This window comes from Protopterus annectens, chromosome 14.part0 (assembly GCF_019279795.1).
Source record: "Protopterus annectens isolate FY-2018-M chromosome 14.part0, PAN1.0, whole genome shotgun sequence".
NCBI lineage: Eukaryota > Metazoa > Chordata > Ceratodontiformes > Protopteridae > Protopterus > Protopterus annectens.
Genome location: NC_056748.1, coordinates 625808401 through 625831655, shown reverse-complemented (window position 1 = coordinate 625831655; position 23255 = coordinate 625808401). Strand labels below are relative to the sequence as shown.

The 23255-nt window shown below is 37.0% G+C and overlaps 1 non-coding gene and 1 pseudogene across 1 annotated transcript; both read right to left on the bottom strand.

Moving 5' to 3' along the window:
• Positions 1 to 11579: 11579 nt before the first annotated feature.
• TRNAS-UGA lies at positions 11580 to 11661 on the bottom strand. The gene has a single exon. It is a non-coding gene; the product is annotated as a tRNA-Ser (tRNA).
• Positions 11662 to 17360: 5699 nt separating this feature from the next.
• Positions 17361 to 23255, bottom strand: part of LOC122788711 — a 186402-nt pseudogene continuing 180507 nt past the window's right edge.

Here is a 23255-nt window from a genome sequence, read left to right as displayed (position 1 = left end):
GCTGCACTATATTAGTAACCATACTGATGCCGTTTATAACTGTAGTGCACATGCAGGGTGCAGCCAGGCCATATATGGGATCATACATTCTCCCATAAGAGTACTGTGTGTAGCCATATAGGAATGGCAGGGAAGAAATGTGTCTGCTCTACGTCTGCATTTTCTGTGCCCCTGTCTGCATGCACAGTACAAGGTTTCATGTAAAACAAGGGTATCTCTATCTTGTATTTTTATTCACAGGCATGACCATTGAATCAGTGACACCTGTATAGGCTGGATCAAAGCAACACACTGATATGACCATGAATGCAGGGTCTGATGATGATGACAAAATCAGAAGGAATCAGAGTCAGATGACACACAGGCACTGTTCATCTCCATCCTGCATGGTCTCCTACCCATTGTTCAGAGTGAAAGCATAACTATATCCACATCTGAGCTAAGGATGTACAGCATGACTGCTCACCATCCTTGTTGGGATCCACTGGGCAGCGCAGTGGTGCAGTGGTTAGCATTATCACCTTACACTAAGATGTTCTCTGGTTCGATTCTCAGCCTGTGTGGAATTTGCATGTCCTCTCCGTGTTAGAATGGGTTTCCTCCCACATTCCAAAGACATGCATCTGGTGCGTTTCTCCCAGGGTATTCACTGAAAATAGGCTCTGTCCCAGTTGGACTTTCCTGGTAAACAAATGTTAAATAAATAAATAAAATAAATTGTTGGGGGCATCTCCAGTTACTGAAAGCACCAGCCCTGTTCCATGTATGACTGTAGCAGTGGTGGTCAGCACCACATCCAATGTCAGTATACCCACATTATGACAGCTTAGTAGGTAGGGGTTTTTGGTACCATCACATGTCTCAGCCAGCCTCTGATATGCAGGCATCCCTAGGACTACATTAGTAGATAGGCAGAACTCTGCTTCTGCTATGCTGATGTGGAGATGACTCATGTGTTGTGTGGCTTCCATGAGGATGTCACCTAGTGCAACTAATACCTTAGTGAGGCCACGGAGTCTAGAAATAGTGCCAAGTAAGGTATCATGAGGGCTATAATGGGATATTTTTTAATTTGATATACCAGGATGTAGTGATCATATTTTTGTTGTTTCATCATAGATACAAGTGGCAAACACTTACCTACAGAATACCAACAGAAATATTAATTAGTAGATTTCAGTTCATTTGCAAGATCCTACACTGATTGAGTCACATCCAGTCAAGCACCACTGTTCAAGGTTGTTGTTGCTACTGTTTGCTCTCTCCATATACGAATGTAGACGTTCTGCTTAGATTATTGCTGTTTTGCTCTGTCTAAGAACACAACATCCCAAAGAAAGCAAAAGATAATTTATATTTAACTGATTGCACTTTCTCATAGACACAGCATCTTCAGAATAAATAGTAAAGTAAAGAGGTGTGGGAACACATGGATGGGATACTTTGAGTGTGTGTTCTGTGTTGTTTGTTTGCTCAGAACTGAATAACTATGAGTGATGGGTTTCATGGTGTTAATTAGCTAGACTAGATTAGCTTTATACAGAGTGTTCAAGTCTTTATGCCATACAAAAGTATTTACAATCAGCAGCCAAGAGTAATCAGAAATGTAAGGCACTAAAATAGTACAAAACATAGTGATGTTTCACTGTTTAGGTAGAGTGTACAGGAATGAGTAGCGAGTTTCACAAATGAGATTGAGAGGGCAGAGATCAGTCAGGAGTGCAGCAGATGGGTTAAAAAAGAAGACTGAAAAGAATGGCTGAGAATGTTACCCACAGTACCTGGGACAGATCTTGTGATCTGATATTCATTTCGATTGGTCTTTTAAAATAAAATGTGACAATGCTGTTCCTAAATCTCCTCTGAGAGTCTGTTCCAGAGTTTTTAAAGTATGTGCAGACTTTGCCTTGCCAAATGTGTTCTGGCTTTTCGTTGATAAAAGTACTTTCTGTGTACTGAATCTTAGATCCTTCGTGGTAAATATCATGCTAGTTTATGAAATTTCTATACATTTGTATTATTATGAAATCTTATGAGCAAACTATCGAAAGGAATGTTTTTTGGGGGGTAGGGATGAAGCTATTTAAGTTTGTTAAGCATGTGCACCAATGTTCATTACTCTGTGGTAGTATGGTTGTAGGCCTTTACATTTTTAAGTAGATGGATAATGATGTTAGTCATTAGTGTAGAGGATGGCTCCCTACAGGAGCTCTGTTATACGGTATGCTGCAGCTAGTGTTTGTTTTGTTGGGATAATAGTTGGCCTGTTATAACTGACCTAGTTATTGACTAAGTTATTTTTTTATTTCAGGTTCTATGTGCCTGTTTCAAATGAAAGTTTGCTGCCAAAGTAACTTGGTCAGTAGGCATGTTATCTGTTGACATTATTGTGTTCTATACTGCTGTTATTGACTTTAGGCTTGGATAACATTACAGATTTTATTAGTGATAAGGGTGAGGCTGGCATGTTTCTAGCTGGAGCACTTAAACTATGATTCATCTGAAGACAGTGCTTGTTGTAAGCTATGTTTAACTGCACTCTTTGTTGCCCTTGATATGTGATGGTATCAGCAGCGTCTACATGAGATGAGTAGCCTTATAGCACCTCTGCATCCCATTTACAAAGACTGAGAGTAATAGGGGTCCTAATATTGATCTTGTGGAACCCCTGTATAAATGTTAGTGATGACTAGAGACCGAGCAGTGTTATACAGGTAGCTGTTAAAGTAAAACATTTCTGATATTTCAGACTAAGCAGAAATAATCACAGGATGAAAGTGGAATTCTTTACTATTAAATGCATTGGAAAACCCAATGAATATTTGACCTATACAGATTCCATTGCTAAGCTTGAATTAAATATTAAATAAGTATGTGTAATGTTTACAGTGCAGTGGTGACATTCTGACCTGACATAAGCCATATTGAGTGCAAGTTGGAAGGCAGTTACAGAGAAGTTTCCAAGAATTTGCTTTTGTATTCTTTTTATTTTCTCTTTACTATAGGTGATAAATGCTACAAGGCAAAAAAAAAAATACAAGCAGTATAGCATTTCTTCATTTATGTAGAATTATTACATTATTTTGGTGGTTGGCTCATAGACGAAGTACAAGGTTTGATTCTCACCACAGAAAATTGGTTAGGCTTAAAATGGCACACAAGGGCAGTTAACCTAGTATTTAATAAAGCTATGAATCCAATGTATTTCCATTGGGACAGAATGGTGGTTTACATGATATTTTAATTAATGAGAATTGTTACAGGCATAACTAGTACATCAGCAATTAACTGCAGAAAGTCAAGTCAAAGAGAGTCTGACTTTTTTTCTTGTGTTTTTTTTTTGTACGTTATCACCTCAGGGGTCATAGCCAAAAGGTACTTAAAGCTTTTGTAAATATAGGTGATTCTGTTTTATCTGTTGAGGGACCAAAGTAAGTGAGACAAGAGAAGTAATGGGGGCATTTGTTAGCAACTTAAGAAGATGAGCATTTTTGGTAGGGATCAGTTTTTTCAGATCTACCTGGCAAAAGTAGTTTGCAGAGTGCTTTCTAGAAGTTTTTTGCCACTTGCTGGTAGAAAATGTTGTTGAAAATTTTTTTTTTGCAATTTGTAGTTCTAGCTTTATATTGATTTCTGAGGGTCTTTTTAGTTCTAAGGGATATTTTAAGTTGGTTGGTTGATACTGTATTGTTTCCTTACATAATCACAGATTACTTCACTTTTTTAATATAGTTAAGTTAAGAATGTACACACACACACACACACACACACACACACACACACACACACACACACACACACACACACAGACACACACACACACACACACACACACACACACACACACACACACACACACAGTCTTGCCTAACATAATCAAGAAATGTATATCTAACATAATCAAGAAATGCACATCATGGAACAATATTTTATATCCAGTCACTAGATCATAATTTATATAATTATATTATGCAAAGAAATATTTAAGCTACCAGAATCCTTATTTCACATAACGTGCTAATAATAATAATAATAATAATAATAATATAAAGAAGGGGAGAGCAGAAACAAGGAGATAGGAAATTCACCCCGGGGAACACTTCTGTGGCTCTGCTTGACACGGGCACAGGAAAATAATTTTCCTGGGTGGCAAAAGCCAGGGTAGTGTTTGGCTAGGCTTATATAGGCCCTAGGGCCAATAGCGTAGTACCTACCTATGAACCTATGAGTTCAGGGTATATGACAAAAAAGGTTACACCTAAACAAAATAAGGAAAAGATGCTAGAAAAGCCAAATACACTTAAGAAAATCTTCTATTTTTCAGCCATAATTTATAATGGCAAATAGTTCAATCACATTTATGGTTTAGATTCCCATTCAGCTAACAGAAAAGTAGTACTCATAGCAGCCAAGTGAAATTTTTATTTCTGTATATACAATAAACATTTTCAAGGAAGCCAAACAATATTCTCACTGGATAGAAACTAACTGATTTCTTATTTTTTGCCATAATCCTTTTTTTGTCTGAAACTACCAGACTTGGACCTGAATAAACCAATTTACATTTTGAATGATGCATTGGATAAAGATAATTTTTATAAAGAGCTAGGGTATCACATTAAGCGATGTTGCTTCTTTTGGTAAGCATGCAGACTTAATTATGAGTTGGGCATTTAAAACAAATGCGTATTCTGCTTAACAACCTTACAACATGGGACAGTACCTCTTTAACTGCTCTTTGCAGAAGTCTAATATAAGGCTAGCAATTTCTGTATTTATAAAAATGGACAACTAAATAGTATTAAATTAGTACAAAGGAAATTTGAAAAGAAATTTTAGTTCATGATAACATGTCATATGCTGAACATTGTAAATATTTAAATACGTATACCCTGAACTATAGATATATAAAGGACAGACTCATTTTTGCTTATAAAAGTGGGTAGTGATAGTTTCTTACAGATTATAACTGAGAAATATTGTAGTAGTAGTGCACTTACATATAGAAATATGAGGTTTAACAAACCAGGATGTAAAACAAATCTAAGGTATTGATTTCTTACAGTAAGAGCTTTGATATTGTGAACTTTATTTTCTAGAGTTTCTGTGATTTAAAAACCTTGTTTCAGCTACATATTGTACTTATTTTACTGCCTGCACTTTAACAAAGTTGTTTTTGTGTTTAAATTACCTGTTTAACTGTTGTAGGCTACACACTCAAGTGTGATAGCCATTTCTGTGCATTTAAAGTGTTTTTTTTTTTATTGTATCTGCTTTATTTTCTGAAAAAAAAATACTTGTTTTCCTGCCTTTCTAAGCTAGTATAGTCCAGTTTTCAGGTTAGTGCTGAATTCAGGGATGTGTTACAAGTTTCTGTGTTTGTCCATACCTTACTTGGATAAAAGGAAGTTTCTCTGTTCACTGTGAGAGAGGAAGCTTTGAGCAGCCTATCTGTCCCTGGAGGAGTGGTTTCAGCCCAGAAATCAGTAGTTTATTGGCCATTTTGGGCTAATTTCTATCTCTTTCATTTCCCTGCTATAAAACCTACATTTGCATGGTTTTGCACGCCGGGCAGCACTGGTTAGTTAGGGTATAACTATTCCCGGCTCCACAAAGTCTGCTCTTCAATTTTTCCCTTGGAACTAGACAAACTTTCAACTTAAGCACTCAAACCATTCACTTCTCCTACCGGCACTTGCTCAAAACTCATAGCAAGCACTAATAAACCTTAGCACTAGACCCCCTTATTCTGTAGAGAAGGACAAGGCTCTCTATTCGACCTTACCAGCCAATCAGTAAAACAGTTCACTGTACCTATCCAGGCATGTCCAAAGGGCAGTTACAGGTGTACTCTCTGGTCCAACTGGTGAATCTGGGCATTTTGAGGCAATGTTACAATTGCCTCATGTACACAGACAACCCTCTCCTCCTTCCACCAAACACTAATACATGCGAAAGATGCAATTATACAGCCAAACTGGAGGCTAAGCTCTCTCTCAACCAAAGACTGGACCAGGCAGTCAAGAGGAGAAGGGAATTACTTGCATCACACCACCAGTCTCACATAGGCCTATGAAACCAGCACTGGCAAAGAAACACACATAAATACATGAAAACATACTCGGAGGCTCTAAATAAAAATCTGCAGAAGCAACAGAGACCTTCAAAGCAGACATCCAAGCAACCTCCACCCCCCAACACAAACTATGAAACACATACTTCACAAAACCAGTGTTCCACACAATCACAGCCCTTAAGGCAAAATAACATACCCAACACACTAGTAACAGGTCAGGCACACTGATGTCCCACTCACTAAGCTGAACAAGGAGAAGGTTACTGTTAGCTGCCTGTCGGGTGCCAGGATCTGCCACATAACACAAGCTCTCAGATCACTCCAGAACAAGTACAAATATGACTCTGTCATTGTCCATGTTGGTGTGAATGACCTGAGCCATACCTCCCTGGACTACATGAAAAGAGACATGGAGGAGCTCTCTGATCACGTAGCCCAGGCCGGTATGACTCTGACCCTGAGTTGCATCCTGCCCTCACCAAGAATTATACCACGGTATAGAGAAAAAATTATCAATTTCAATGATTGGCTAAGCTTCTGGTGTCATTCAAAGGGGATTCAGTGTCTGTTAGCCTGGGATGACATGCTCGACATGCCATGCTGCTTCGCTAGAGACAGCTTGCACCTGTCACCCTTAGGCTTTCGAATACTGGCCAAGGCTCTTGCCACCCCCATAGTGCCTTTTTTTAGGCAAGGTTCAAAAGACAAACCCACCGCCATAAATAGCACAAGTAACAAAAAACTGAGGGTAATGCTACTCAATGCCAGAAGTCTAAACCTCAAAATGCACACACTCCATGCACTCCTCAGTATGGAGAAAATCGATATATGTGCAGTAACAGAAACCTGGTTTAAGGCTCCAGAGAGCACCCCAGCACTACCAGGCTACAACTCATGCCATACATTTCGGCCACAAAACCTGGACCGAAATACAAAAGGCAGGGGAGTCTCCATATTCATCAAGGATACCCACACCTCCAGGTTATGCACAGCATGATGCTTCAGAGATCATCCACGTGCAACTAACAATGGGCAAAACTTTTATTCAAATTATAGCTTGCTACAGATCACCCACCATGTCCCAGGACTCCCACTCCGCATTCTTGGAAACACTGGGAAACATAAAGGTCCCACCAAACACCCTGATATTGAGTGATTTCAATTACCCAAACATTAACTGGGAGAACTACTCAAGTACAAACTCCCTTGCCCAACATTTCCTAGAATTTATAAACTCAAACACCCTGAATCAACTGGTCAACACCCCCACCAGAGGTGACAACATACTGGACCTGGTTATCACCAACATGGGCGACCGGTGTTCAGAGTCAACCCCTCGCTGGTTAGATCTGACCATAAACTAATCACTCTGGATATCCACATTCCGCCACCACCCCCGGTCAAAGAAACCACCGTGAAAAACTTTTCAAAAGCAAACTTCACGTTACTTAAGACCGAGGTGGGAAGTTTCAAAGCCCCCATGCTAAAGGATAATGCTGTCCAAGCTGCAAAATCCTTTACTAATGCACTCTATGGGCACCTACAAGAATGCATGGATCGTGCTATCCCAAACAAAACCAAGACTCACTCCTCCAAGAAAAGGAAACCAGTCTGGTGGACCCCTGCCATAAGCAAGCTATACAATAGAAGGAGGAAACTAGTACAGAAGAGAGTAAAATCCCAAGAAGGGAAGACATCCCTGATCAGTATCAGCAAGAAACTATGTTCCCTCATAAAATCATCCAAGGCTAGCTTTGAAAGAAAAATTGCCATGGACTCCAAAGATAACCACAAGGCATTCTTTAGCTATGTCAAGAATCTAAGTGGCAATTCTCAGATCTTCTCGGAGTTAGTGCAGAATGGCACAAAATACACTGAACCAACCAATATAGCCAACATCCTGGCAGACAGGTTCAGTGCAAACTTCACCCCCCTCTCACCCCCAAAAGGGCCCATAACTATACCAGAAGAATGTAGTGCCCCTGAAATCACAGATAGGTTAAAACAGTCCCCTCCAAAGCCAAACACACAGCATCAATGGAACCGGACGGTGTCCCAGGCTGCATCCTACACAAGCTCAAAGATGAACTAACCCCTCACCTAAACACATTGTTTAAACTCAGCCTCTCCACAGGCTACATGCCCACAGAGTGGCGCACAGCAACGGTTATTCCACTCCACAAAGGTGGAGCCACAACGGACCCCAGGAACTATCGCCCTATAAGCCTGACTAGCTTGGTCTGCAAAGCTATGGAGTGCATCATCATGGATCTCATTAACAGAGACATTGGAAACCTCCAAACACTGGACCCTACCCAGTTCGGCTTTGTTAAGGGCAGATCATGCCTCCTAAACCTGGTGGACTTTTTTGAAACAGTTACTAAGGCTATAGACTAGGGAAAGGTGGTCCACACAGCCTACCTAGACCTTGCAAAGGCCTTTGACACCATTCCCCACTCAGGTATTATAGACAAGCTCACTAGCCTGAACATAAACCCCTATGTCACAAGATGGGTTGCCAACTGGCTTACAGACAGAACCCACATGGTAAGAGTTGCGGGAGCTAGGTCTGACTCTAAACCGGTTACAAGTGGCATTCTCCAGGGCTCAGTCCTAGGACCCCTCCTGTTCAGCATATACTTCTCAGAGGTACAGGCAAGCACAGGAGGACTATGGCTGACCATGTTTGCAGACGACTGCAAACTAGGGACTATAATTGACTCAGACATCCTCCAAAAGGGTCTCACTGAGACAGATACCTGGTGTCAGAACCATGTCCTCAAGCTAAATGACAAAACGTGCATTGTCATCCCCTTTGGAAAAAACAAAGTACCCACAAACTACCACATAGGTGGTAACCCCCTAAATACGGAAGACATAATAAGGGATTTGGGGACCCAAGTAGATAGTAACCTCTCATTTGATAATCACATTGCCAAAGTGGTTAGAAAATCCTTCTATGTGGCCCGCCTAATCATGAAAGGGTTTGCATTCAGGTCGAAAGAGGTCATTGGGCCCCTCTATGCATCTCTCATCAGACCCATCATAGAGTACAATTCCCCATTTGGGATGTACCTTACAAGACACCTGCAACAACTGGAAAGACCACAGAGGTACCTCACCAAGAGGATCACTGGCCTCAAGCAGATGCCCTATGCAGCTTGACTGAAGAATCTCCAGCTGTACTCGGTTGCATATCGCCTACTCAGAGGTGATCTCTGCCTGACATACAAGGCCATGTCCAACCCAGAATTGATGGACATGCTGCACCTAAAGAAAACCATATCCCCTCGAGCCACACGCTCCAGGGATCTAAACCTCACCACAACAATAAATAGAACATGCTGGAGGGATAGATTCCTGTCCCAGAGACTTCCCATGCTCTGGAACAAGATTCCAGTCTACATTAGGCAGAGCTCCTCGCTAACCCTCTTCAAGAGAAACCTTGACGAGTGGATGGGAAACAGAAAGTTTACCCTAGGGATCACTTCAATGGCTCTGCTGGACAGAGGCACAGGGAACTAATCTAAGGAGGTGGCAAAAGCCAACACATTCTGGCTAGGCTTATAAATACCTTCGGGCAGATAGCCTAGTACCTACCTATGAACCTATGAACCTAAATAAGTTAGCAATAACAATTATGAAATCAGATGTCAATATTATTTTTATATCTGATATTACTAACTGGATTAGTGATCTGGCTTTTAATCCAAACATTCAGAAATCAGTGCTACTCAATGATCTTTTGACCTGAACACTGTAATTTACTTATAAACTAATGAACTTGTAGACCTTGAATGAACACAATCAAAATGGTACCATGTATCATGAAAACATCATGTTTGTCAGTTGTATCCAATCCTTATCATAGTTACTCAGCTTAAAAACACTCTGTACTTTAATATGTCTTTTAATTTTGTACACACATACTGGCTATTTACCTGTTTTTTTTTTTTCTTTTCAATGTACAGCATTTTAATCTGGCAGGACACCACACAAATTGAATAATAGAATGTATGGGCGTGATTATGCTGTGTCCTCTAGAAAGGAAAATAATGCTCTGCTTAAACATTTGCTTAGTTATCCAGAGTTTAAACTTTTTTTTATTTTTATATCATGGTGATGTTAACAGGTATTAGTAGTAGAGATGTAGAGAATATGATTGGTGTTAAAGAATATTTTTGGCATGATAGGTTTGGAGCCTGTAATTATCTAGGCTTAAAAGACATTGTTAAACATGGTACAGAAACAAGCATTAATGTACCATTGTTTGGTTGTTTTATATCATGTGATGTAAATGGAATGTTAACAGTGAGTGTGATGTTCACTTTCACAGTCTATAAAGTCTTATATTAAAATGAAAACACAATGTTTGTTTGTGTCTTTCGGCTTTTTCCCGGTTAGGGGTCGCCACAGCGGAACTCCGGTCCGCTAATGATTGGCAGTAGAGTCTTACGCGCTGGCTTGCCGGGCCTAACGCACAACCTTCAATGAAGGAATGCCCATTCACGCATGTCGCCACACAGAAGACACTCTAACTGAGAATCGAATGGGCAACGTCTAACTGTGAGGTGACAACGCTACCGCAGCACCACACAATGAGAATGATAATTTAATTAATCCACTCCTGACTTTTAAGTTTTTTTCCCTGTTTAATCCATGTTTCCAAACAGCTTTGTAAATGTACAAATATTACCAGATCCTCACTCTCATAAGTAATATAGCTAAAACTGTTGTGGAATTGATTTGACAGTCATAATACCAACATGAAGTATTAATGTGCTACAATGAACATTCTGCTTGATCAGCAGCTGTTTACCAGTAACAGTGCTGAAGATAACAATGAACTGTATATAACTTACAGTTAAAAGGAGAAAAGCTTTTAGCAAAGTTAATAAAATTCCAATTGTCAAATAATTTCACCTGTGTGGCCCTCATATTTGTTAATATCCACAAGCAAACAGACAGCACAGAATCCAGAACAGCTTTTTGGATCAGTTCCACTAATGTTGTTAGATGGCTATGCCAGAATAGTTAATTCCTCAACACAGGCTCCTAGAACCACAAAACTCATAGCTCATTGGGTAGTTCTCTGGCAAATTAAGCTAGCAATCCCAAACATAAAATATAGAAGAATTTAAAAAGGAGCTAAAAAGACAAAAGAAAAAATATATAACTGGAGAAAAAAAGCCAAGCATAATACATACACACATGCGACTGCAGAACTAGAAGCAGAAGTTGAGGTTAACATATATTTTAAGTCTTTTGAAAGTGACACCTGTTATCTTTGGTTGTGGTTAATACTAATGTCGGCATTTGTTTCATGCAGTATCTCATACCATCTCCTTCGTTGTCCTGTACCATGTGAAACAGACCTCTATAATGCACTCATAACATCTTCACTTGCTTTATGGCTATTTAGCAGTATGTCTGTAAATGGTGCTGCAGTCCACTTCTGTGACAAAGCATGTCTCCCAGAAAATCAACTGAGAAAAAGCAACTACACAGTGAGCAGGGCTCAAACCTGTGTGGGGAGACCCCACTGGATTTCAAGTCCAATGCCTTAACCACTTGGCCATCACTGCCACATCATTTTTTTGTTTTTGTCCCGATTATTTATATGTAAAGGAAGGCACGTCCCATTATAACTTATTACCAGATGTTCCAAGCCTACTTAGAATACATTCTTAATTGTTGATGCTACTTATTAAAAATAACCAGACAAGTTAATAAAAAATGATTTTTGCATCTACCTTTTGTGAAAAGTGGAAACAAGCTCATTAAAACTACCAATGAGTGCATACTACCCTTCAAGACAATATTCAGGGAGAGAACAATTACCCCTGAAATGAAACATTTTTTCCAAAATCTGCAAATTATTACCTGAGCCCTGAAGTAAGCAGTTCCACCTTAAAAGGAAGCATTGCTCCTTGTAATATGTTTTTATAGACACTGTGTTATATATAGAAAATTTGAAATAAAATAAGATCATTTTTAAAGGTCTTTATGCTGAAGTAGTTCTGTATTTGAGTCAAAATGCAATTGCCCAAACATTTGACAATTCTAAACAAGACACAGTGACTAGTGGTTGACAAAGTTTGTGCCATGGAAAAATGTTCTCTCCATTTAGATTTTACAAGCTTCTGCTACGTCTAATCATAGGTTCATAGGTAGGTACTAGGCTATTGGCCCAAGGGCCTAAGTAAGCCTAGCCAACAAGGTAATCCTCTTTCAGACTCTTGTAAAGGAAGTAATCAAGTTGTTAGATTGAAATGAATACTTTCTGCGGTTGTAACTAGTACTAAGGATAGGCTAGACAGAAAAGTAATTGTTGATACATTAGTAGTGGAGGAAAAATTAAACAAGATTTATATAAATGTCCTACAACTATTCATAGAAGTATATATTAAAATAAAGTACATTTAACAATCAAAACCTGGTATTTCAGTTATTAACCCAGTGGGTGTGGTATGTCTGTTTTTTGATACAGTTTGTAATTACAGTTTTGTAATCCATGCAGTGGGGGGGGGGGTAATGTTTATTTATGAGATGGTGAAGTACTTACCTATGCAGCTTTACACAGCATGCTTAAGGCCTAACCTACAGTTAAAGATATATACTTAATGCAGTTATACATATGAAATCATAAATTAATATTTTAGTTTCACTTTTATTTCACCATACTTTACAGCAAGAGATGAAAAGTATGACCCTCATCATCTATCTATAACTTAGATTAGATTCTGGAGGTTTATTTTACATTAAGGGCAAAGAGGCTTACTGTTTTGAAATGCTAGGCAGATGTTCTATTGTGCTGTGTGTCTGAAAAGAAATGACACTTGTGTGGTGTTTCATTGTTTTGCACTGAAAATAAGCTTTTCACTGTCACACCGTCTTAACTACACAAGGATGTTGCTAATTCTGAAAAAGTTTTGAATATGTGAAGCAGGAAGCAGTGAGAACACTCAGAGAGATGAGTTGTTATACACACCTGATTTATTTATTTATTTGCATTTGTTGACTTGGAAAGTGCAATCAGGTTAATCACCCCTTTCCAGCAAAGGCCTAACAAGAAAAGCTCCACAAATTACAGACAGATTAAGAGAAATTACAAATCAAGCATACCCTTAAAGTTTTGTACACATTCACACAGATCTCCAGCACGAACGTGTGGTCCTGAGCTGTCAGTGGTAACCACAGGCAGAAACTCCATTTTAAGTTACAGATGCGCAACTGCAAAATAAAATGATTAATTGACATTCATGCAGCCTGGTTTAATGTTCCTGTATGTCATGCAAACAGGTTTGCAACTGCATTATTTTAGATGCACCATCATTTTGTATACTAAGTCATGCAGAGTTGGGAAGCTAAATTGTATAACTGAGCAGCAGAATTAAGACTAAAAGTTGTACTTTGTGGACCCATAGACAGCCCTGAGGTGGTAATCAGTGCTATACAATTGGGTAGCAAGTTGTTGTCATCTACCTGCCTAAGGATGTCCACCGTTGTCCAGGAATTCATATTATATAAGGCTAGAAATATAAATGTGTGCACCTATAAGTGTACATTATTTAAAGAAAGTAACCCATAATGTAAGGACCATCTGTTCCTTTGCCTGCCTCTTAGTACTTACGATGAAGGTATGATGTGTAATCTATATGGTGGCCTACCATGGTGGGTACAGCATTCCTTTGCCTGCATACACGTATTGCCTCCTAGTGCACTAGGGTAGGACCATGTCATCAGTGTCTCCCAAGGGTGACATAATGTTTGCAACAAGGATGACTATCTTGCTCTATTCATACCTGTTGATCCTCACAAATTTGATGAGTCATTTGTGGAGAGCATATGTTCTAGTCTTTGGCAATTTCACTTGCTCTATATATTCATATAATCTGTCCTTAAAGCTATATTATGGCATAAGCTCATTGCAGTTCCTTCAAATATAGTATAATATAACTAAGGTACCTCCTTTTTTATAGCCGTCATTCTATCAGTCCCACTAGAATGCAGTCTTTAACTCTGAGCCATGAATTCACAGATATCTGCATGTCCAGATCATTAGGTTAAAGAAAGAGACAGGACAGTTTCTGTCCTGCTTAAGTCACATGAACAGCATATTTTAATAAGAGAACATTCTGACTAGTCTTTAAGGACCACATCTGGCAGACAGTGGTCCATGCCATAAATCCTGTGGGGCCACATTTGTACATTCTAGCTTTGTTGTAAACAAGCAGTGAAGCAATAATTCATCTAAAATATATTTTATATAGCTAGCAACTTAAATTGACAAAAATGCACCATCTGGTATACTAAGCTAGTTATCTAATGGAGATAAAGGCAGTTCCAAAATGTCAGACCCCAGGCGTAAAATGCAACTTTGACCTTCTGTGTTACTAGAAGTTACAGCTATATTACATTAATAGTCCTAATGTGTCATATCATTGACTGTGTGTTATTTCCTAAACCAGAGTCCAAATGGGAACACTCTAGTAGCTATTACATGGTTCAAACATGTGGAGTTAATATTTTATATAGACATTCAAATATACTCTGCTGTTTTCCGCACAAAAATGAAATAAAACTATGAAACCCCATAATTTTGTATTGCTAAGTTATCCTGAGTAGTCTGCTTCTGTTTTTAGAGGATCCAAAGTGAAATATAGCTCAGCTGTAATTCTGCTTACTTTAATGTTGATAAACAAACAATAAATATTTTCTGCTCACAAGATACAGAAAGATTAACTGTGAGTTAATAGAAACAGGGCCTGAACTTAAAATAATACCAAAATGTACCTCAAACAGTTAACCTGATGCTTAAATACCAAAAGCATTCACTTTCCAAATGCATTATAATTATTTTTTTTTTGTTTTTTTTACATGATTGTTGTATACATTTTCATGTTCATTTAACTTGCTTTTATGTATGTGTTGAAACATTTGTAAAGTGAACGTTTATGCAGTTTTTTTAATAACAGTTTCTGTGAGCTCAAGACCTTATATGTTTTGCTTTTCCAAAGCTTAACTAGATCAAGATTAATTTAGGAGAGTAAGACAACTAAAGAATACATAGTGCCCTCTAAAAGGTCATTATATGACATTGCAACATGCGTTCAGATTTCTATGGAACATCCAGAAAAAAGAAATATTATCAATTGTCATTGAATTATGGAAGCCTAATATTCACTGCCAGTGTGGAGGGGAAGACTAGTTAGTGGTACATTTCCATGAAAAAATGTTCTGTCCATCTAGAAAACTAATGTTCACTGCAAGAGGCAATTCTCTTTCAGTTCCTTGGACAGGACTTATTAAAGTAGTTAGATGGAAATGTCAACAATTGTGGTTATCGCTAATACCAGAGGTGGGATAGACACTGAAAAGAAATAAGGATAGACAGGTGGTAGGCTGAAAAAAAATAAGTAATGGTGCAGACTCAGTGCCTATTTGAGCTTCTGGTCACTCAAGTTCAGGAATAGACTTGAGCTGTCAGTAAGGCTGGTGGGGGAAGGCAGGCAGGAATGAAGCCAACAGCCAGTTCTCCTACCCCATAGGATGATGTGAGAATAACCTGATGCCTGTATGACCTCTAGCAGAGAACAAGAGCCTCACAGAACATCTCAGGTTAATGCAGGAGATGGCAGTAACATCATGATATCATTGCACTAACCTGTCCCACAGCTGAGGCAAGTAACTGGCTGCAAGAATGACAGTTCCCAGGCTCCATGCTCTTTTCCCCCACTGGATCCCTTACTTCTTGGGCATAGTAGAGAGCCACTCTGAGGTCATCTCCTGAGTCACAGGGCCTACCCAGTGAATGGTCATAACTGGAGTACACAGTAGGAGGAACTGGGGGAGTCCAAAGATGAGCAACTGAAAACCAGAGAGGAATAGACTGAGGATCTATGGAGTCATGGGGGTGAACATTAAAAAAATATAGGCTTGGTCTATGTTTATGAAAGCATGTAAAGTGTTTTTGTTCAAAGAAACACTGATCTCACTGTAATTAGTCCCTTGGATTTGGTGTACATATTTTATACTAATGTTTATTTTGTGATTACTATTATGTAAAGATACTCATGATTTTTCAGGAGATGGCAAAGTACGTCCTACTGCAAGTTACAGAACATGTTAAAAAAGTAAGCTACAGCGGAAGTGTGGCTCTCTGTATCATCCTTTTCTCACTTTCATTCTACTATACTTTACACCTTTAGGTGAACTGTATCACCCTTACAGTTTAATTGACCTGGTTGTGTAATATATTTTGAAGTTCCATTTCATATGAGGAAGGAAAGGGTAATATTTGGAAGGCTGGGCAGTTATACCATTGCAGAATCTTGTCTGTAAAGAATATCATATTTTCTATTGCCCTATACAGAACATAGACTTGTCATTCCAATCCCTACTTAAAAGTAGCTATAATGTTGAAAATGTTTTGCATATGCTGAATACGTAGCAGCAGAAAAGTCAGAAGGCTGAACTGTTACAGGCCGCTAATTCACTCACAGATTTTTAATATTAGCTTGGAAAGTTAAGAAAAAAAAATTAATTTCCATATTCTTTAAATTTGATGGTGAATGTTTTGGGTACATTTTTCTGAGTTATTAGCCTGAGCATTGTTGTTCAAATGACAGCAGTGCATGTTTGCCAAAATCAGGGAATCACGTGTTTCATTTTCTGTAATGAACATGGCAGGTGTGAAGAAATGAATATCAAAAAAGTAAGAGACTCACTTGACTTTATCATAGTAATTGGTAAAATGACACTGAAGTGTAATGTTGACAGTATGCTTTGAATTTTACTTTGCTTTGTAGAAACTAATTTGAATTAATATTTTATCCCTTCTTTAAATTTCTGCATTTTTTATTGCATTTTTGCTTTGTGGTTCCTCACTTTGTTTATATTTTAAGATTTATTTCCCCCATCTCCTCTTCAGTCTTTTTTCTGTTTGTTTGTGATTCTGGTTGCTGCTTTATACTAAACTGGGAAGATATGGCATCTGCCATAACATTTTTTTTAAATAAGACAAATTCAAATGTGCTGCTTTTCAAAAATAGTGGTTTTCAACAAATTTCACCTAAGAAAGGAGGAAGTAAATTCTTTATTTTTGTGTAAAATTAAGTATATTTATGCTCCATAAGAAATGACTATATGGGGGGGTTGTTCTGCAAAGGTAGGATTTACCTGAACAGTATGCAGTTGGAGAATAGTAATACTTATTGCTTTTACATTCAGTACAAGGCCATATCTCAAAGTCACAAAGCCATGAACCCCTTGATGCAAGAATTCATGGCCCAGAGTAATCTGTATAGGTTGTGACCATATTTTCTCTGCATTGTGTTACAGACTTACAGTGCTGTTTGTGAGTGCCTTGGCATTGGTCTCTGTTTCCACTGTACCTTTGTGTGGGATGCCAAAACCATCAAAAGTAAACTTTTTTAATGTCCTCAAACATGTCATTGTAGAGACCTCCTTCAAAGGAAAAATCATTTAAATGCTGTGCGTGTCTGTTTTGGGCTTCTTGATGTGCACTGAAGTGGCTGTCTAAATGTTTTTTATCATGACTATGGTGGTTCTGCCCAAAAATGTCATTGTTAAAGAGGTCATAAAAGCTAAAACTGAAACTAAATGGTTGCTGATAATCTCCTTGGTCACCTCCATTATTAACAGATTGATGGCCAAACTGATCAAACTCCTTCTTTTCTTCTCATCAGACAAGGTTTCATATGTTTCTGCAATTTCTCTTAATTTTGTTTCTGCAAAATTACCATCTTGTTTTTGTCTGGATGGTACTTCATAGCAAACTTATAAAAAAACCCTCTTAATTTGTCAGTCTGATCCTGCCTTTGGCACACCTAAAACATCAAATAAGTAATGGTGATGGATATAGAACGGCTTCTTCATTTACTGTTAAGTGCTTTTTATTGGTCTCAAATAGCAAACTTCATCAGACAACAAACAACAACTAAAACCTTCCTTCTTATATACTTCTGAACCAGATGAATAAAACAGACCGTTACAATCCTCTGTGTCTTGAGATGAATGCCTCTCTGTGTAGTAGCAAATTTACCAACACAAACCCATTCAAGAACGTAGAACCATGAACATAAATCCAGCAAGTACCACAAAAGAAGCTGAATTTTTTATTCAACAAATGCTAGTTACATACAAAAGTTGAGCGCTTTCACTTGCTAACTGCAAGCTTCATCAGAACAAATAACAATGAACTTGCCAACTTTTAAATACACTTTTTGGCGCCAACAAATCAACACTTCTTCTTCTTTTAAAGTCGTATGGCACCAACAAGTAAACACTAAATGTGCAAACGAATTAACTTGACATAACATACTACAAACTTGTATATATATATATATATATATATATATATATATATATATATATATATATAAAAAACAGTAAAAAGAAATTAAAATAAAATACAATAATTAATGCTTGATTAGTATGCAGAACACATTTTTTCTCTCTCTTATCTCCCACTCATAGGTTAGTACTAAGCTAACTGCCCTTGTAAGCCATTTTAAGCCTAGCCAATTATCCCTTGTGAGACTCAAACCCTGCACCTTGTGTTTGTAAGTCAAACACCTTAACCATTAGGCCACTCTGCCAACCCTGCTATCTTGCTATGCTGTATTATCCTAAACGTGCCAGGCACTGCCTGATAATCTAAAAATCTCATACAATTATCAAATAAAATAAAAATTGTAACATATCCTATGTTGAACTGTCCTAATATTACTAGTGGGAAAACAATCCCACTATATAATGTAAAATAAAACATAAAATGTTACTGCACATGAAATGTTGTCAAACATTCACCGGACTGCATTCCAAAATGTCAATATAGTATATAACAAATTCAATCCATGACTAGCAAGGGTTTAATCGAAATAACATCATTAAGACCTGGTGGACTAGAGGAGTCCAAGAATATCTGCCACCAATATTCCTTAAAGTCTCCCTCACAAACACTTTTTCCAACAGTTACCTTGAATTTTCTAGTAACCATCCCAGGAATAAATTTACTAACATCTACAAGGGGCAGATAATACGTGCCATCAGAATGACCTTTTGGAATACAGTCCAGTGAATGTCTGACAACATTTCATGTGCAGTAACATTTTATGTTTTATTTTACATTATATAGTGGGATTGTTTTCCCACTAGTAATATTAGGACAGTTCAACATAGGATATGTTACAATTTTTATTTTATTTGACAATTTTTATTTTATTTGATAATTTTATGAGATTTTTAGATTATCAGGCAGCGCCTGACATGTTTAGGATAATACAGCATAACATGAGTGGGAGATGAGAGAGAGAAAAAATGTGTTCCGAATACTGCATACCAATCAAGCATTAATTATTGTATTTTATTTTATTTTAATTTCTTTTTACTGTTTTATATATATATATATACATACACAAGTTTGTAGTATGTTATGTCAAGTTAATTCGTTTGCACATTTAGTGTTTACTTGTTGGTGCCATATGACTTTAAAAGAACAAGAAGTGTTGATTTGTTGGTGCCAAAAAGTTTATTTAAAAGTTGTGAAGTTCATTGTTATTTGTTCTGATGAAGCTTGCAGTTAGCAAGTGAAAGCGCTCAACTTTTGGATGTAACACGCATTTGTTGAATAAAAATTTCAGCTTCTTTTGTGGTACTTGCTGGATTTATTTTCATGGTTCTACGTTCTTGAATGGGTTCACGTTGGTAAATTTGCTACTACACAGAGAGGCGTTCGTCTCAAGACACAGAGGATTATAATGTTCTGTTTTATTCATCTGGTTCAGCAGTACACCGGAACGTAATTTTGACTACATTCTTCTTATATACTTAAAAGGACGTCATTTCCTTTTCAAATGGGAAGTGACATATTCAGTGCTTTTTTCTTAAAAATATATGGCCCATATAAAAACTTGTTGCTAAAATACTGATACAATATCCAATCATCTAAGTCAACATGCTGCATGAATAATTATATTGCCGACAATTAATCATTTTTGTATATAAATATGTATATGTATATGTATATATATATATATATATATACACACACACACACACACACACACACACACACACACACACACACACACACACACACACACAATATTCATAGACAACAAGAAATTAATGGTCCTTGTAAAATATTATTAGTAGCTGACCAGACAGACACCATACTACTGTATAAGTTAATATTTATTTGTATTAGTACAAATTCTTGCCAAACAGTTAATACTGTCAGAGTTATTTCAATTCTATTATAACATGACTAGACACAAAGTAAAGACTAATGAACACTCAGTCGAAAGACGTCATTAGAGAGTGAAAAATATTGTCCAGTTGATATATTCTTTTGAATGTCAAACAAAGTTATTTTTAATGTCCTTGTGACTTGTTCTTCTGGTTTCTGTTTGTATCATGAAAAAGTCCATTGGTTATTTCTAACCTGGACAGTTTCTGTTGAAATGACAAATATTATTTTGTTTTATGTCCTTCTTTGGTTATTTTCTTCCTTGCCATATCTGAAGATTTCAAAAAGTCTCTCCATGTCATCTTTGCATTACTTGAAGTGTCTGTATTTTATTTCATTTATTTCTGCATCTGAAAGCTTACAGAAAGTCAATTTCCTTTTTTCTATAATAGGATGCCATTTACAGTAAGCCCACAGCTATATGTTATTAATATCTAAGCTGAACATTTACAAGAAATCTTTTTAATAAAAGGTCATCACTTAACTGTTCTTGCAAAGCAAACCATATTTTCTTTTACTGCACACACAGAATAATTTTGGGGAAAGCATTTTAATTTATACAATCTCTATCAATTCCCCCTTTTAAATTAAAACCAAGAAAATTGTAAGACAATTTACAACACAATACGATTTTCAGCACTTTGAATCCCTTGGTCTGTTGCAACATACAAATCCTTTGCATTTAAGGCTATCTCTTTAAAGAGTGTTACATTACCAACGGCTGTTACTTGATTAATACTTTTAACACAAATCTTAACATACATGCAAACTGTTGTAATTAAGCAGATAATGATGATAAGAGCAATTAATGCAGAAATTATAGTACCCCACCATCCTGAAAACAATCCACTTAGCCAGTAGTTAAGCTAACTAAGCATGTTTTATTTTTGCAGGTGTCAGACACATAGCCATTATTACTTATCTATTCTTAACTGTTTACATGCTTGCTTAATCAAGTTGTCAGCCTTGCAGTTACGCAGAAGCATTTATTTCAAAATCTTGTCAAGTTAACCCTTGCTTTGCAAGGCAAAACCTTGTATTAGAAACAAGCATATTTTTTGCATCGCAGCACACATTTAATTTCATTATTGCTTTGGGAAAAGAGTATTTACAATATCTATTAACCCCCCCCCCTTTTTAATTAAAATGCAAAAAAGCAATTTACAGGAAAATGTGATCCTTTGTACTTAATAGCCTTTCTTCATTGTTAATAACAGTTACTTGTTTGACAGTTTTATTAACACATCTCCTCTGTTATATCTGAGATAGCTCCATAAGTTGCATTTGCTATCAACTTTGTAACTTTCCATATTGCCTTAGTGGCACCATATCAGTGAAAAAATTCAGCTCCTGAAATAACACCATTTCCTATGTCCGGCTGTTTTAAAATCTTTTCCTATTTTTTTATAATGAACCTCCCTCTTTTTCTGGTGATTTTTTTATCATGTCCTCTGGTAATGTGCAAGTAATTCTCATTATTGGAACTGCATACTCTATGTAACATAATTTCTTTCATCTCATCCTTAAAAGAAGTATTATGTGTTAACTCCCATGCTGTTTTTATTTTATACTCAAGCTTTTTCACATGACTAGAGTTGGTGTAAAGTAGCATCCCTGACTGTCCCTTTCTTTTGAAAACAGAGTATCCCTTTTTCTATTTTCATCAGCTGTAAATGTTTTTTATGACTGATTGTTTTACAACTCTATTTTTAAAATATTTTTTTAAGCATAAAACCTGTATGTGTAACCTCTACATGGACTGCATGTAATGGCATTTCACCTCTATAAGGAATGTGGCTAAAAACCCAACAATTTGACTTGTTACGTGCCTTAGCAAACAAATTTTGCATGTCCAAAAATATATTGAAATCAGGTATCCAATCATGATGTCTCTGTTCTCATGATCTATTATATCTAAGTATCTCTCCCCATTTTTTTCTTTGCAACTGTTTTATTTGCATTCACTTTTGTATGTACTTTTTTTAGATTGCTTTGTCCTGTCCATATATTGCTATTATAGAAACAAATTTAAACTTTTTTAAGATTATTAACAGACTGTTACTGTACTGATACTGTTTGATTGTTATTAACTTACACTGATTTTTATGAACCAACATGGTGTGCTGCTTTTGCTTGGATTTTTATTAGCTGAAAAATGCTATTTGCCTAACTTTTTATTAAGTTTTTTAATGACTCTGTACTTTACTACCTGTATGTATTCCTGTGTATTATGTTCAGGATGGCAGTTACACCAGAATGACTAATGATGTTTTTGCTGTATTAGTTTGTTTTCTTTTGAAAATATGACATTACAGTCACTGTTTTTTATCAATATTGATCCTGTTTGCTGTATGCATAAGCTGCCTTTGGAGACATACTGTACTTTTAATGTGGGGGGTTGACCCTCTCTTGTTACCATAGAACCTTTTATAATTTAGGATTTGTCATAGGTACTGCCCTAAATGTTACTCTTATTTCCAGATGTAGATGTGGACTTACATACTCAACATTTAATTGCATTGTTTAGTTTTGCATATACCATTTGCATTATTGTAAATTTATCTGCATTAACTTTAACTTTACACTGTATCTATATTAATTTTAACTTTACACTGTACCTGTACTAACTTTACTCTGTGTCTGTAGGTTATTTCTGTGTTTATTGTGAATCTGTCCTGGCTTATTAAACCAGTAAAGTAATAGTTATTTTTCTGTCTTTTCCTGTCTCCTTTGTTTAATTAATTTACATTGAGTTTAAAAGACCCCTGTACTTTGCTGTGAACTGATAACATGTGTTCCATTAATTTATTGCTTTAATGCCTATTGCCTGCCATGATCTGGGTTATAGGGAGGATTATCCCCATATTCTACTGGTTATAATATACCATTTTTATTATACTGTTA